Consider the following 15,057-nt stretch of genomic DNA (forward strand, 5'->3'; position numbering starts at 1 on the left):
ACAAGAGCAGGCGCGTTCAGCTTAGGATGGCCGTTGACAGCTTCACACTTTGTATACTGTGGATACTGTGGATACTGTGGATACTGTGGATACTGTGGATTTAAGCATCAATAAACAATTTTCGGAATCGGAGCAGAAACAGAGCAGAATGGCAACTGCACCCGGGATTCCCAGCCAGTCTCCCATGCTGGTACTTACCAGGCCCGAAGCTGGGTAGCAGTCTGCGATCTGACGAGAACAGGCGCATTCAGCTTAGGATGGCCATAGACATCTTCACACCCTGTATACTGTGGATTTAAGCATCAATAAATCCTTTTCGGAATCGGAGCGTAAGGCGGCAACAGAGCAATATGTCAACGACACCTGGGATTCCCAGCCAGTCTCCCATGCTGGTACTTACCAGGCCCTAAGCTGGGTATCAGTCTGCCATCTGACGAGAGCAGGCGCGTTCAGCTTAGGATGGCCGTTGACAGCTTCACGCCCTTTATATTGTGGATTTAAGCATCAATAAATAATTTTCCGAATCGAAGCGGAAGACGGCAACAGATTAAAATGTCAACTGCACCCGGGATTCCCAGCCAGTCTCCCATGCTGGTACTTACCAGGCCCTAAGCTGGGTAACAGTCTGCGATCTGACGAGAGCAGGCGCGTTCAGCTTAGGATGGCCGTTGACAGCTTCACGCTTTGTATACTGTGCATTTAAGCATCAATAAATCCTTTTCGGAATCGGAACGGAAGGCGGCAACAGAGCAAAATGTCAACGACACCTGGGATTCCCAGCCAGTCTCCCATGCTGGTACTTACCGGGCCCTAAGCTGGGTAGCAGTCTGCGATCTGACGAGAGCAGGCGCGTTCAGCTTAGGATGGCCATAGACATCTTCACACCCTGTATACTGTGGATTTAAGCATCAATAAATCCTTTTCGGAATCGGAGCGTAAGGCGGCAACAGAGCAAAATGTCAACGACACCTGGGATTCCCAGCCAGTCTCCCATGCTGGTACTTACCAGGCCCTAAGCTGGGTATCAGTCTGCGATCTGACGAGAGCAGGCGCGTTCAGCTTAGGATGGCCGTTGACAGCTTCTCGCCCTTTATATTGTGGATTTAAGCATCAATAAATAATTTTCCGAATCGAAGCGGAAGGCGGCAACAGATTAAAATGTCAACTGCACCCGGGATTCCCAGCCAGTCTCCCATGCTGGTACTTACCAGGCCCTAAGCTGGGTAGCAGTCTGCGATCTGACGAGAGGAGGCGCGTTCAGCTTAGGATGGCCGTTGACAGCTTCACACTTTGTATACTGTGCATTTAAGCATCAATAAATCCTTTTCGGAATCGGAACAGAAGGCGGCAACAGAGCAAAATGGCAACGACACCTGGGATTCCCAGCCAGTCTCCCATGCTGGTACTTACCGGGCCCTAAGCTGGGTAGCAGTCTGCGATCTGACGAGAGCAGGCGCATTCAGCTTAGGATGGCCGTTGACAGCTTCTTGATTTTTATATTGTGCATTTAAGCATCAATATATCCTTTTCGGAATCGGAACGGAAGGCGGCAACAGAGCAAAATGTCAACTGCACCTGGGATTCCCAGCCAATCTCCCATGCTGGTACTTACCGGGCCCTAAGCTGGGTAGCAGTCTGCGAACTGACGAGAGCAGGCGCGTTCTGCTTAGGATGGCTGTTGACAGCTTCTCGCCCTTTATACTGTGCATTTAGGCATCAATAAATCCTTTTCGGAATCGGAACGGAAGGCGGCAACAGAGCAAAATGTCAACGGCAGCCGGGATTCCCAGCCAGTCTCCCATGCTGGTACTTACCAGGCCCTAAGCTGGGTATCAGTCTGCGATCTGTCGAGAGCAGGCGCGTTCAGCTTAGGATGGCCGTTGACAGCTTCACGCTTTGTATACTGTGCATTTAAGCATCAATAAATCCTTTTCGGAATCGGAACCGGAACGGAAGGCGGCAACAGAGCAAAATGTCAACGGCAGCCGGGATTCCCAGCCAGTGTCCCATGCCGGTACTTACCGGGCCCTAAGATCTGTACCAGTCTGCGATCTGACGAGAGCAGGCTCGTTCAGCTTAGGATGGCCGTTGACATCTTCACGCCTTGTATATTGTGAATTTAAGCATCAATAAATATTTTTATTAATCGGAGAGGAAGGCGGCAACAGAGCAAAATGTCAATGGCACCTTGGATTGCCAGACAGTCTTCCATGCCGGTAACTGCCGGGCAGTAGTCTGCGATCTGAGGAGAGCAGGCACGTTCAGGCTTAGGATGGCCGTTGACAGCTTCACACCCTGTGTATTGTGGATTTAAGCATCAATAAATCCTTTTCCGAATCGGAGCGGAAGGCGGCAACATATTAAAATGTCAACTGCACCTGGTATTCCCAGCCAGTCTCCCATGCTGGTACTTACCAGGCCCTAAGCTGGGTAGCAGTCTGCAATCTGACGAGAGCAGGCGCGTTCAGCTTAGGATGGCCGTTGACAGCTTCACACTTTGTATACTGTGGATTTAAGCATCAATAAACAATTTTCGGAATCGGAGCAGAAACAGAGCAAAATGGCAACTGCACCCGGGATTCCCAGCCAGTCTCCCATGCTGGAACTTACCAGGCCCTAAGCTGGGTATCAGTCTGCGATCTGTCGAGAGCAGGCGCGTTCAGCTTAGGATGGCCGTTGACAGCTTCACACTTTGTATACTGTGCATTTAAGCATCAATAAATCCTTTTCGGAATCGGAAACGGAAGGCGGCAACAGAGCAAAATGTCAACGGCAGCCGGGATTCCCAGCCAGTGTCCCATGCCGGTACTTACCGGGCCCTAAGATCTGTACCAGTCTGCGATCTGACGAGAGCAGGCGCGTTAAGCTTAGGATGGCCGTCGACAGCTTCACACCTTGTATACTGTGGATTTAAGCATCAATAAATTCTTTTCGGAATCGGAGCGGAAGGCAGCAATAGAGCAAAATGTCAACGGCAACCGGGATTCCCAACCAGTCTCCACCGGCGCCCTAAGCTAGAGCAGTCTGCGATCTGACGAGAGCAGGCGCGTTCAGCTTAGGATGGCCATTGAAAGCTTCATGCTTTTTATACTGTGCATTTAAGCATCAATAAATCCTTTTCGGAATCGGAGCGGAAGGCGGCAACAGATTAAAATGTCAACTGCACCCGGGATTCCCAGCCAGTCTCCCATGCTGGTACTTACTGTGCCCTTAGCTGGGTAGCAGTCTGTGATCTGACGAGAGCAGGCGCGTTCAGCTTAGGATGGCCATTGACAGCTTCATGCTTTTTATACTGTGCATTTAAGCATCAATAAATCCTTTTCGGAATCGGAACAGAAGGCGGCAACAGAGCATAATGTCAAGTGCACCCGGGACTCCCAGCCAGTCTCCCATGCCGGTAATTACTGGGCCCTAAGCTGGGTAGCAGTCTGCGATCTGACGAGAGAAGGCGCGTTCAGCTTAGGATGGCCGTTGACATCTTCACGCCTTGTATATTGTGGATTTAAGCATCAATAAATATTTTTATTAATCGGAGAGGAAGGCAGCAACAGAGCAAAATGTCAATGGCACCTTGAATTGCCAGCCAGTCTCCCATGTTGGTAACTGCTGGGCAGCAGTCTGCGATCTGAGGAGAGCAGGCACGTTCAGGCTTAGGATGGCCGTTGACAGCTTCACACCCTGTGTATTGTGGATTTAAGCATCAATAAATCCTTTTCCGAATCGGAGCGGAAGGCAGCAACAGATTAAAATGTCAACTGCACCTGGGATTCCCAGCCAGTCTCCCATGCTGGTACTTACCAGGCCCTAAGCTGGGTAGCAGTCTGCAATCTGACGAGAGCAGGCGCGTTCAGCTTAGGATGGCCGTTGACAGCTTCACACTTTGTATACTGTGCATTTAAGCATCAATAAATCCTTTTCGGAATCGGAACGGAAGGCGACAACAGAGCAAAATGTCAACGGCAGACGGGATTCCCAGCCAGTGTCCCATGCCGGTACTTACCGGGCCCTAAGATCTGTACCAGTCTGCGATCTGACAAGAGCAGGCACGTTAAGCTTAGGATGGCCGTCGACAGCTTCACACCTTGTATACTGTAGATTTAAGCATCAATAAATTATTTTCGGAATCGAAGCGGAAGGCAGCAATAGAGCAAAATGTCAAATGCAACCGGGATTCCCAGCCAGTCTCCCATGCCAGTACTTACCGGGCAGCATTCTGCGATCTGACAAGAACAGGCACATTCAGCTTAGGATAGCCGTAGACGGCTTCACACCCTGTATACTGTGGATTTAAGCATCAATAAATCCTTTTCGGAATCGAAGCGGAAGCGGCTACAGAGCAAAATGTCAACAACACCTGGGATTCCCAGCCAGTCTCCCATGCTGGTACTTACCGGGCCCTAAGCTGGGTAGCAGTCTGCGATCTGACGAGAGCAGGCGCGTTCAGCTTAGGATGGCCGTTGACAGCTTCACACTTTGTATACTGTGGATTTAAGCATCAATAAATAATTTTCGGAATCGGAGCAGAAACAGAGCAGAATGTCAACTGCACCCGGGATTCCCAGCCAGTCTCCCATGCTGGTACTTACCAGGCCCGAAGCTGGGTAGCAGTCTGCGATCTGACAAGAACAGGCGCATTCAGCTTAGGATGGCCGTAGACATCTTCACACCCTGTATACTGTGGATTTAAGCATCAATAAATCATTTTCGGAATCGGAGCGGAAGGCGGCTACAGAGCAAAATGTCAACAACACCTGGGATTCCCAGCCAGTCTCCCATGCTGGTACTTACCGGGCCCTAAGCCGGGTAGCAGTCTGCGTTCTGACGAGAGCAGGCGCGTTCAGCTTAGGATGGCCGTTGACAGCTTCACGCTCTTTATACTGTGCATTTAAGCATCAATAAATCCTTTTCCGAATCGGAGCGGAAGGCGGCAACAGATTAAAATGTCAACTGCACCCGGGATTCCCAGCCAGTCTCCCATGCTGGTACTTACCAGGCCCTAAGCTGGGTAGCAGTCTGCGATCTGATGAGAGCAGGCGCGTTCAGCTTAGGATGGCCGTTGACAGCTTCACACTTTGTATACTGTGGATTTAAGCATCAATAAATATTTTTATTAATCGGAGAGGAAGGCGGCAACAGAGCAAAATGTCAATGGCACCTTGGATTGCCAGCCAGTCTCCCACGCCGGTATCTGCCAGGCAGCAGTCTGCGATCTGAGGAGAGCAGACACGTTCAGCTTAGGATGGCCGTTGACAGCTTCACACCCTGTATATTGTGGATTTAAGCATCAATAAATCCTTTTCCGAATCGGAGCGGCAGGCGGCAACAGATTAAAATGTCAACTGCACCCCGGATTCCAGCCAGTCTACCATGCTGGTACTTACCAGGCCCTCTACTGGGTATCAGTCTGCGATCTGACGAGAGCAGGCGCGTTCAGCTTAGGATGGTCGTTGACAGCTTCACACCCTGTATACTGTGCATTTAAGCATCAATAAATCCTTTTCCGAATCAGAACGGAAGGCGGCAACAGAGCAAAATGTCAACGGCAGCCGGGATTCCCAGCCAGTGTCCCATGCCGGTACTTACCGGGCCCTAAGATCTGTACCAGTCTGCGATCTGACGAGAGCAGGCGCGTTAAGCTTATGATGGCCGTCGACAGCTTCACACCTTGTATACTGTGGATTTAAGCATCAATAAATTATTTTCGGAATCGGAGCGGAAGGCAGCAATAGAGCAAAATGTCAACGGCAACCGGGATTCCCAGCCAGTCTCCCATGCCAGTACTTACCGGGCCCTAAGCTAGGTAGCAGTCTGCGATCTGACGAAAGCAGGCGCGTTCAGCTTAGGATGGCCATTGACAGCTTCATGATTTTTATACTGTGCATTTAAGCATCAATAAATCCTTTTCGGAATCAGAACGGAAGGCGGCAACAGAGCATAATGTAAACTGCACCCGGGATTCCCAGCCAGTCTCCCATGCCGGTAATTACTGGGCCCTAAGCTGGGTAGCAGTCTGCGATCTGACGAGAGCAGGCGCGTTCAGCTTAGGATGGCCGTTGACATCTTCACGCCTTGTATATTGTGGATTTAAGCATCAATAAATATTTTTATTAATCGGAGAGGAAGGCGGCAACAGAGCAAAATGTCAATGGCACCTTGAATTGCCAGCCAGTCTCCCATGCTGGTAACTGCCGGGCAGCAGTCTGCGATCTGAGGAGAGCAGGCACATTCAGGCTTAGGATGGCCGTTGACAGCTTCACACCCTGTGTATTGTGGATTTAAGCATCAATAAATCCTTTTCCGAATCGGAGCGGAAGGCAGCAACAGATTAAAATGTCAACTGCACCCGGGATTCCCAGCCAGTCTCCCATGCTGGTACTTACCAGGCCCTAAGCTGGGTAGCAGTCTGCGATCTGACGAGAGCAGGCACGTTCAGCTTAGGACGGCCGTTGACAGCTTCACGCCTTGTATACTGTGGATTTAAGCATCAATTAATAATTTTCGGAATCGGAGCAGAAACAGAGCAAAATGTCAATTGCACCCGGGATTCCCAGCCAGTCTCCCATGCTGGTACTTACCAGGCCCGAAGCTGGGTAGCAGTCTGCGATCTGACGAGAACAGGCGCATTCAGCTTAGGATGGCCGTAGACATCTTCACACCCTGTATACTGTGGATTTAAGCATCAATAAATCCTTTTCGGAATCGGAGCGTAAGGCGGCAACAGAGTAAAATGTCAACGACACCTGGGATTCCCAGCCAGTCTCCCATGCTGGTACTTACCGGGCCCTAAGCTGGGTAGCAGTCTGCGATCTGACGAGAGCAGGCAGGTTCAGCTTAGGATGGCCGTTGACAGCTTCTCGCTTTTTATACTGTGCATTTAAGCATCAATAAATCCTTTTCGGAATCGGAACGGAATGCGGCAACAGAGCAAAATGTCAACGGCAGCCGGGATTCCCAACCAGTGTCCCATGCCGGTACTTACCGGGCCCTAAGATCTGTACCAGTCTGCGATCTGACAAGAGCAGGCACGTTAAGCTTAGGATGGCCGTCGACAGCTTCACACCTTGTATACTGTGGATTTAAGCATCAATAAATTCTTTTCGGAATCGGAGCGGAAGGCAGCAATAGAGCAAAATGTCAACGGCACCCAGGATTCCCAGCCAGTCTCCCATGCCAGTACTTACCGGGCCCTAAGCTGGGTAGCAGTCTGCGATCTGACGAGAGCAGGCGCGTTCAGCTTAGGATGGCCATTGACAGCTTCATGCTTTTTATACTGTGCATTTAAGCATCAATAAATCCTTTTCGGAATCGGAGAGGAAGGCGGCAACAGAGCAAAATGTCAATAGCACCTTGGATTGCCAGCCAGTCTCCCATGCCCGTACTTGCCGGGCAGCAGTCTGCGATCTGACAAGAACAAGCACATTCAGCTTAGGATAGCCGTAGACGGCTTCACACCCTGTATACTGTGGATTTAAGCATCAATAAATCCTTTTCGGAATCGGAGCGGAAGGCGGCTACAGAGCAAAATGTCAACAACACCTGGGATTCCCAGCCAGTCTCCCATGCTGGTACTTACCGGGCCCTAAGCTGGGTAGCAGTCTGCGTTCTGACGAGAGCAGGCACGTTCAGCTTAGGATGGCTGTTGACAGCTTCACGCCCTTTATACTGTGCATTTAAGCATCAATAAATCCTTTTCCGAATCGGAGCGGAAGGCGGCAACAGATTAAAATGTCAACTGCACCCGGGATTCCCAGCCAGTCTCCCATGCTGGTACTTACCAGGCCCTAAGCTGGGTAGCAGTCTGCGATCTGACGAGAGCAGGCACGTTCAGCTTAGGATGGCCGTTGACAGCTTCACACTTTGTATACTGTGGATTTAAGCATCAATAAATATTTTTATTAATCGGAGAGGAAGGCGGCAACAGAGCAAAATGTCAATGGCACCTTGGATTGCCAGCCAGTCTCCCACGCCGGTATCTGCCGGGCAGCAGTCTGCGATCTGAGGAGAGCAGACACGTTCAGCTTAGAATGGCCGTTGACAGCTTCACACCCTGTATATTGTGGATTTAAGCATCAATAAATCCTTTTCCGAATCGGAGCGGAAGGCGGCAACAGATTAAAATGTCAACTGCACCCGGGATTCCAGCCAGTCTACCATGCTGGTACTTACCAGGCCCTAAGCTGGGTATCAGTCTGCGATCTGACGAGAGCAGGCGCGTTCAGCTTAGGATGGCCGTTGACAGCTTCACACCCTGTATACTGTGCATTTAAGCATCAATAAATCCTTTTCGGAATCGGAACGGAAGGCGGCAACAGAGCAAAATGTCAACGGCAGTCGGGATTCCCAGCCAGTGTCCCATGCCGGTACTTACCGGGCCCTAAGATCTGTACCAGTCTGCGATCTGACGAGAGCAGGCGCGTTAAGCTTAGGATGGCCGTCGACAGCTTCACACCTTGTATACTGTGGATTTAAGCATCAATAAATTATTTTCGGAATCGGAGCGGAAGGCAGCAATAGAGCAAAATGTCAACGACAACCGGGATTCCCAGCCAGTCTCCCATGCCAGTACTTACCGGGCCCTCAAGCTAGGTAGCAGTCTGCGATCTGACGAAAGCAGGCGCGTTCAGCTTAGGATGGCCATTGACAGCTTCATGATTTTTATACTGTGCATTTAAGCATCAATAAATCCTTTTTGGAATCGGAACGGAAGGCGGCAACAGAGCAAAATGTCAACTGCACCCGGGATTCCCAGCCAGTCTCCCATGCCGGTGCTTACTGGGCCCTAAGCTGGGATGCAGTCTGCGATCTGACGAGAGCAGGCGCGTTCAGCTTAGGATGGCCGTTGACATCTTTACACCTTGTATATTGTGAATTTAAGCATCAATAAATATTTTTATTAATCGGAGAGGAAGGCGGCAACAGAGCAAAATGTCAATGGCACCTTGGATTGCCAGCCAGTCTCCCATGCCGGTAACTGCCGGGCAGTAGTCTGCGATCTGAGGAGAGCAGGCACGTTCAGGCTTAGGATGGCCGTTGACAGCTTCACACCCTGTGTATTGTGGATTTAAGCATCAATAAATCCTTTTCGGAATCGGAACGGAAGGCGGCAACAGAGCAAAATGTCAACGGCAGCCGGGATTCCCAGCCAGTGTCCCATGCCGGTACTTACCGGGCCCTAAGATCTGTACCAGTCTGCGATCTGACGAGAGCAGGCGCGTTAAGCTTAGGATGGCCGTCGACAGCTTCACACCTTGTATACTGTGGATTTAAGCATCAATAAATTCTTTTCGGAATCGGAGCGGAAAGCAGCAATAGAGCAAAATGTCAACGGCACCCGGGATTCCCAGCCAGTCTCCCATGCTGGTACTTACCGGGCCCTAAGCTGGGTAGCAGTCTGCGATCTGACGAGAGCAGGCGCGCTCAGCTTAGGATGGCCATTGACAGCTTCATGCTTTTTATACTGTGCATTTAAGCATCAATAAATCCTTTTCGGAATCGGAGAGGAAGGCGGCAACAGAGCAAAATGTCAATAGCACCTTGGATTGCCAGCCAGTCTCCCATGCCTGTACTTGCCGGGCAGCAGTCTGCGATCTGACAAGAACAGGCACATTCAGCTTAGGATAGCCGTAGACGGCTTCACACCCTGTATACTGTGGATTTAAGCATCAATAAATCCTTTTCGGAATCGGAGCGGAAGGCGGCTACAGAGCAAAATGTCAACAACACCTGGGATTCCCAGCCAGTCTCCCATGCTAGTACTTACCGGGCCCTAAGCTGGGTAGCAGTCTGCGATATGACGAGAGCAGGCGCGTTCAGCTTAGGATGGCCGTTGACAGCTTCACGCCCTTTATACTGTGCATTTAAGCATCAATAAATCCTTTTCCGAATCGGAGCGGAAGGCAGCAACAGATTAAAATGTCAACTGCACCCGGGATTCCCAGCCAGTCTCCCATGCTGGTACTTACCAGGCCCTAAGCTGGGTAGCAGTCTGCGATCTGACGAGAGCAGGCGCGTTCAGCTTCGGATGGCCGTTGACAGCTTCACACTTTGTATACTGTGCATTTAAGCATCAATAAATCCTTTTCGGAATCGGAACTGAAGGCGGCATAAGAGCAAAATGTCAACGGCAACCGGGATCCCCAGCCAGTCTCCCATGCCAGTACTTACCGGGCCCTAAGCTGGGTAGCAGTCTGCGATGTGACGAGAGCAGGCGCGTTCAGCTTAGGATGGCCATTGACAGCTTCGTGATTTTTATACTGCGCATTTAAGCATCAATAAATCCTTTTTCGGAATCGGAGCGGAAGGCGGCAACAGAGCAAAATGTCAACTGCACCCGGGATTCCCAGCCAGTCTCCCATGCCGGTACTTACTGAGCCCTAAGCTGGGTAGCAGTCTGCAATCTGACGAGAGCAGGCACGTTCAGCTTAGGATGGCTGTTGACAGCTTCTCGCCCTTTATACTGTGCATTTAGGCATCAATAAATCCTTTTCGGAATCGGAACGGAAGGCGGCAACAGAGCAAAATGTCAACGGCAGCCGAGATTCCCAGCCAGTGTCCCATGCCAGTACTTACCAGGCCCTAAGCTGGGTAGCAGTCTGCGATCTGACGAGAGCAGGCACGTTCAGCTTAGGATGGCCATTGACAGCTTCATGATTTTTATACTGTGCATTTAAGCATCAATAAATCCTTTTCGGAATCGGAACGGAAGGCGGCAACAGAGCAAAATGTCAACTGCACCCGGGATTCCCAGCCAGTCTCCCATGCCGGTACTTAATGGGCCCTAGGCTGGGTAGCAGTCTGCGATCTGACGAGAGCAGGCGCGTTCAGCTTAGGATGGCCATTGACAGCTTCATGCTTTTTATACTGTGCATTTAAGCATCAATAAATCCTTTTCGGAATCGGAACGGAAGGCGGCAACAGGGCATAATGTCAACTGCACCCGGGATTCCCAGCCAGTCTCCCATGCCGGTACTTACTGGGCCCTAAGCTGGGTAGCAGTCTGCGATCTGACGAGAGCAGGCGCGTTCAGCTTAGGATGGCCGTTGACATCTTCACGCCTTGTATACTGTGGATTTAAGCATCAATAAATATTTTTATTAATCGGAGAGGAAGGCGGCAACAAAGCAAAATGTCAACGGCACCTTGGATTGCCAGCCAGTCTCCCATGCCGGTAACTGCCGGGCAGCAGTCTGCGATCTGAGGAGAGCAGGCACGTTCAGGCTTAGGATGGCCGTTGACAGCTTCACACCCTGTGTATTGTGGATTTAAGCATCAATAAATCCTTTTCCGAATCGGAGCGGAAGGCGGCAACAGATTAAAGTGTCAACTGCACCCGGGGTTCCCCGAAAGTCTCCCATGCTGGTACTTACCAGGCCCTAAGCTGGGTAACAGTCTGCGATCTGACAAGAACAGGCGCATTCAGCTTAGGATGGCCGTAGACATCTTCACACCCTGTATACTGTGGATTTAAGCATCAATAAATCGTAAGCGTAAGGAGCGTAAGGCGGCAACAGAGCAAAAGGTCAACGGCACCTGGGATTCCCAGCCAGTCTCCCATGCTGGTACTTACCGGGCCCTAAGCTTGGTAGCAGTCTGCGATCTGACGAGAGCAGGCACGTTCAGCTTAGGATGGCCGTTGACAGCTTCTCGCCCTTTATACTGTGCATTTAAGCATCAATAAATCCTTTTCGGAATCGGAAACGGAAGGCGGCAACAGAGCAAAATGTCAACGGCAGCCGGGATTCCCAGCCAGTGTCCCATGCCGGTACTTACCGGCCCAAAGATCTGTACCAGTCTGCGATCTGACAAGAGCAGGCGCGTTAAGCTTAGGATGGCCGTCGACAGCTTCACACCTTGTATACTGTGGATTTAAGCATCAATAAATTCTTTTCGGAATCGGAGCGGAAGGCAGCAATAGAGCAAAATGTCAACGGCACCCGGGATTCCCAGCCAGTCTCCCATGCCAGTACTTACCAGGCCCTAAGCTGGGTAGCAGTCTGCGATCTGACGAGAGCAGGCGCGTTCAGCTTAGGACAGCCATTGACAGCTTCATGCTTTTTATACTGTGCATTTAAGCATCAATAAATCCTTTTCGGAATCGGAGAGGAAGGCAGCAACAGAGCAAAATGTCAATAGCACCTTGGATTGCCAGCCAGTCTCCCATGCCCGTACTTGCTGGGCAGCAGTCTGCGATCTGACAACAACAGGCACATTCAGCTTAGGATAGCCGTAGACGGCTTCACACCCTCTATACTGTGGATTTAAGCATCAATAAATCCTTTTCGGAATCGGAGCGGAAGGCGGCTACAGAGCAAAATGTCAACAACACCTGGGATTCCCAGCCAGTCTCCCATGCTGGTACCTACCGGGCCCTAAGCTGGGTAGCAGTCTGCGATCTGACGAGAGCAGGCGCGTTCAGCTTAGGATGGCCGTTGACAGCTTCACGCCCTTTATACTGTGGATTTAAGCATCAATAAATCCTTTTCGGAATCGGAGCGGAAGGCGGCAACAGATTAAAATGTCAACTGCACCCGGAATTCCCAGCCAGTCTCCCATGCTGGTACTTACCAGGCCCTAAGCTGGGTATCAGTCTGCGATCTGACGAGAGCAGGCGCATTCAGCTTAGGATGGCCGTTGACAGGTTCACACTTTGTATACTGTGCATTTAAGCATCAATAAATCCTTTTCGGAATCGGAACGGAAGGCGGCAACAGAGCAAAATGTCAACGGCAGCCGGGATTCCCAGCCAGTGTCCCATGCCGGTACTTACCGGGCCCTAAGATCTGTACCAGTCTGCGATCTGACGAGAGCAGGCGCGTTAAGCTTAGGATGGCCGTTGACAGCTTCACACCTTGTATACTGTGGATTTAAGCATCAATAAATTCTTTTCGGAATCGGAGCGGAAGGCAGCAATAGAGCAAAATGTCAATGGCAACCGGTATTCCCAGCCAGTCTCCCATGCCAGTACTTACCGGGCCCTAAGCTGGGTAGCAGTCTGCAATCTGACGAGAGCAGGTGCGTTCAGCTTAGGATGGCCATTGACAGCTTCATTCTTTTTATACTGTGCATTTAAGCATCAATAAATCCTTTTCGGAATCGGAACGGAAGGCGGCAAAAGAGCAAAATGTCAACTGCACCCAGATTCCCAGCCAGTCTCCCATGCCGGTACTTACTGGGCCCTAAGCTGAGTAGCGGTCTGCGATCTGACGAGAGCAGGCGCGTTCAGCTTAGGATGGCCGTTGACATCTTCATGCTTTGTATATTGTGGATTTAAGCATCAATAAATATTTTTATTAATCGGAGAGGAAGGCGGCAACAGAGCAAAATGTCAATGGCACCTTGTATTGCCAGCCAGTCTCCCATGCCAGTAACTGCCGGGCAGCAGTCTGTGATCTGAGGAGAGCAGGCACGTTCAGGCTTAGGATGGCCGTTGACAGCTTCACACCCTGTGTACTGTGGATTTAAGCATCAATAAATCCTTTTCCGAATCGGAGCGGAAGGCGGCAACAGATTAAAATGTCAACTGCACCCGGGATTCCCAGCCAGTCTCCCATGCTGGTACTTACCAGGCCCTAAGCTGGGTAGAAGTCTGCGATCTGACGAGAGCAGGCGCGTTCAGCTTAGGATGGCCGTTGACAGCTTCACACTTTGTGTACTGTGGATTTAAGCATCAATAAATAATTTTCGGAATCGGAGCAGAAACAGAGCAAAATGTCAACTGCACCCGGGATTCCCAGCCAGTCTCCCATGCTGGTACTTACCAGGCCCGAAGCTGGGAAGCAGTCTGCGATCTGACGAGAGCAGGCGCGTTCAGCTTAGGATGGCCATTGAAAGCTTCTTGCTTTTTATACTGTGCATTTAAGCATCAATAAATCCTTTTCGGAATCGGAGAGGAAGGCGGCAACAGAGCAAAATGTCAATAGCACCTTGGATTGCCAGCCAGTCTCCCATGCCCGTACTTGCCGGGCAGCAGTCTGCGATCTGACAAGAACAGGCACATTCAGCTTAGGATAGCCGTAGACGGCTTCACACCCTGTATACTGTGGATTTAAGCATCAATAAATCCTTTTCGGAATCGGAGCGGAAGGCGGCTACAGAGCAAAATGTCAACAACACCTGGGATTCCCAGCCAGTCTCCCATGCTGGTACTTACCGGGCCTAAGCTGGGTAGCAGTCTGTGATCTGACGAGAGCAGGCGCGTTCAGCTTATGATGGTCGTTGACAGCTTCACGCCCTTTATACTGTGCATTTAAGCATCAATAAATAATTTTCCGAATCGGAGCGGAAGGCGGCAACAGAGCAAAATGTCAACTGCACCCGGGATTCCCAGCCAGTCTCCCATGCTGGTACTTACCGGGCCCTAAGCTGGGTAGCAGTCTGCGATCTGACGAGAGCAGGCGCGTTCAGCTTAGGATGGCCGTTGACAGCTTCACATTTTGTATACTGTGCATTTAAGCATCAATAAATCCTTTTCGAAATAGAAACGGAAGGCGGCAACAGAGCAAAATGTCAACGGCAGCCGGGATTCCCAGCCAGTCTCCCATGCTGGTACTTACCGGGCCCTAAGCTGGGTAGCAGTCTGCGATCTGACGAGAGCAGGCGCGTTCAGCTTAGGATGGCCGTTGACAGCTTCTCGCCCTTTATACTGTGCATTTAAGCATCAATAAATCCTTTTCGGAATCGGAACGGAAGGCGGCAACAGAGCAAAATGTCAACGGCATCCGGGATTCCCAGCCAGTGTCCCATGCCGGTACTTACCGGGCCCTAAGATCTGTACCAGTCTGCGATCTGACGAGAACAGGCGCATTCAGCTTAGGATGGCCGTAGACATCTTCACACCCTGTATACTGTGGATTTAAGCATCAATAAATCCTTTTCGGAATCGGAGCGTAAGGCGGCAACAGAGCAAAATGTCAATGACACCTGGGATTCCCAGCCAGTCTCCCATGCTGGTACTTAACGGGCCCTAAGCTGGGGAGCAGTCTGCGATCTGACGAGAGCAGGCGCGTTCAGCTTAGGATGGCCGTTGACAGCTTCACACTTTGTATACTGTGGATTTAA

At 50.7% G+C, this 15,057-nt stretch overlaps 15 pseudogenes; all 15 read right to left on the bottom strand.

Annotated features, from left to right (window-relative positions):
* Positions 1-553: 553 nt before the first annotated feature.
* LOC130330626 (5S ribosomal RNA) lies at positions 554-673 on the bottom strand (annotated as a pseudogene).
* An 82-nt stretch (positions 674-755) lies between these two features.
* Positions 756-875, bottom strand: LOC130352529 (5S ribosomal RNA; annotated as a pseudogene).
* Positions 876-957: 82 nt separating this feature from the next.
* On the bottom strand, positions 958-1,077 carry LOC130325332 (5S ribosomal RNA; annotated as a pseudogene).
* Positions 1,078-1,361: 284 nt separating this feature from the next.
* LOC130331459 (5S ribosomal RNA) lies at positions 1,362-1,481 on the bottom strand (annotated as a pseudogene).
* A 2,861-nt stretch (positions 1,482-4,342) lies between these two features.
* On the bottom strand, positions 4,343-4,462 carry LOC130319798 (5S ribosomal RNA; annotated as a pseudogene).
* Positions 4,463-4,739: 277 nt separating this feature from the next.
* LOC130321275 (5S ribosomal RNA) lies at positions 4,740-4,859 on the bottom strand (annotated as a pseudogene).
* An 82-nt stretch (positions 4,860-4,941) lies between these two features.
* On the bottom strand, positions 4,942-5,061 carry LOC130328005 (5S ribosomal RNA; annotated as a pseudogene).
* Positions 5,062-7,132: 2,071 nt separating this feature from the next.
* On the bottom strand, positions 7,133-7,252 carry LOC130331334 (5S ribosomal RNA; annotated as a pseudogene).
* Positions 7,253-7,524: 272 nt separating this feature from the next.
* On the bottom strand, positions 7,525-7,644 carry LOC130328638 (5S ribosomal RNA; annotated as a pseudogene).
* Positions 7,645-9,319: 1,675 nt separating this feature from the next.
* LOC130339561 (5S ribosomal RNA) lies at positions 9,320-9,439 on the bottom strand (annotated as a pseudogene).
* Positions 9,440-11,517: 2,078 nt separating this feature from the next.
* Positions 11,518-11,637, bottom strand: LOC130348072 (5S ribosomal RNA; annotated as a pseudogene).
* Positions 11,638-11,921: 284 nt separating this feature from the next.
* Positions 11,922-12,041, bottom strand: LOC130352985 (5S ribosomal RNA; annotated as a pseudogene).
* Positions 12,042-12,313: 272 nt separating this feature from the next.
* LOC130352364 (5S ribosomal RNA) lies at positions 12,314-12,433 on the bottom strand (annotated as a pseudogene).
* Positions 12,434-14,301: 1,868 nt separating this feature from the next.
* On the bottom strand, positions 14,302-14,421 carry LOC130352604 (5S ribosomal RNA; annotated as a pseudogene).
* Positions 14,422-14,503: 82 nt separating this feature from the next.
* LOC130333588 (5S ribosomal RNA) lies at positions 14,504-14,623 on the bottom strand (annotated as a pseudogene).
* Between the last annotated feature and the right edge of the window lie 434 nt (positions 14,624-15,057).

This window comes from Hyla sarda, chromosome 1 (genome assembly GCF_029499605.1).
Source record: "Hyla sarda isolate aHylSar1 chromosome 1, aHylSar1.hap1, whole genome shotgun sequence".
In the NCBI taxonomy this organism is placed as follows: Eukaryota; Metazoa; Chordata; class Amphibia; order Anura; family Hylidae; genus Hyla; species Hyla sarda.